This window comes from Branchiostoma belcheri, unplaced genomic scaffold (assembly GCF_001625305.1).
Source record: "Branchiostoma belcheri isolate BF01 breed outbred unplaced genomic scaffold, Haploidv18h27 scaffold124, whole genome shotgun sequence".
Classification (NCBI taxonomy): Eukaryota; Metazoa; Chordata; class Leptocardii; order Amphioxiformes; family Branchiostomatidae; genus Branchiostoma; species Branchiostoma belcheri.
In genome coordinates, this window is record NW_017802647.1 from 423,501 (window position 1) to 424,922 (window position 1,422).

A 1,422-nucleotide genomic window follows, 5' to 3' on the forward strand; every position below is an offset into this window, starting at 1 on the left:
AGCTGTCAATGTAGTTTGCCTTCAAGTTGTATCCAAAAGGTTTCTCGTGCGCAATGAGGGGTCTGGGTCGTGTCTGCCCGATTGTACAACGGAAGAAGAGTGTCAAATCCAACCCACTCAAATTTGATATTCCGAATTGCAGCTAGTTTAGGCAGCTCTGTCCGAATGTAGCCGGTACAGACCGCCCATCCTCGTCAGAACGTAGTAATTAAAACAATCGCTCTCTCTTTGGTCGAACCACTAATTGCCATTTTCTCATGACCCCTCTCATTGGCTGAACTGCTAATTACAATGGACAGTAAGGGTTATTGCCTTGCATACTATCTGGTAAAATCATGAGAAAATTCAACAGGACAGATCGTATCGAAAAGACTAAAAAAACAGCCCAACTGAATGGTCTTTTGTGTGTTATGCAATTATCAATTCACATCCAAAGCTGATTTTTTTTATTACATTCTCTTAGAAGGTTATGCTTTTGGTAGCGCGTAAATGTATGTATATTGGTATATGTTTGGATGTGGTTTAGCACAATGACTCAAAAAGAGATTTGGGAGGTTACGTTGGGAGGTCTATGAAAGAAATGAGTAGATTTCGGCAGCTTTCCTTGGTGAAGTGAACAGAGCAGCAGGATGAAGTCTGGTTGTAGCAGATTAAGTAGAGATAAAAGCCGACTCAGACAAGGATATTGATTGTGTGTAGTGCGTCAGTCGCCGCCGTATAGTGCTGAGATTTCGATCTGTTCGTCAGTCAAGTTACAGCAACATCCTGCTGACGTCAAAGTAAGACTGAACTAACATAAGGCCATGTTGATTTGATTATATGGATGACATCCTCTGGGAACCCCAAAACTGATGCGAGCGTGCGAATAAAAAAAATTTGGCCAAAAAAAGTTTCCTTGATTATGAAATCTACGTGGTCGAACAAATGACACATGGTATGGTTTGGAGAATAATCTAATCTTCAAATTCATTTCTTAACACTTTCGTCTTTTTTGTTTGATTTTCGCATTTCACGACATTGGTGTCGTTTTCCAATGTTTTTTTTTCAACCTACGGTATATATTTGCTCATTTTGCAACTTTTTTGTACGATTTACAGTATGGTTGAAAACTTTTTTTTTGGAAACGGCAGAAAATTCATGCGCGCGTGAATGTCATCCATATAATCAAATCAACATGGCCTAACTATTCACAGCCGGCGATTCGTCGTCTTCACATCAACGTCATGGCTGAACACGGGTTAAACACTTGTGTGCTTTTCACGTGCACACACGGCTTCAAGTATAATCACGCACTCTGGTCATTTCTACTTCAGATGTTCACATTAAGTATATATATTCCAACATGGCGACGGCACACTCAAGTTATATCAACCTATTTTATGCCGCCACCAAATACAGGACAAGACAATACTCATTTTCACT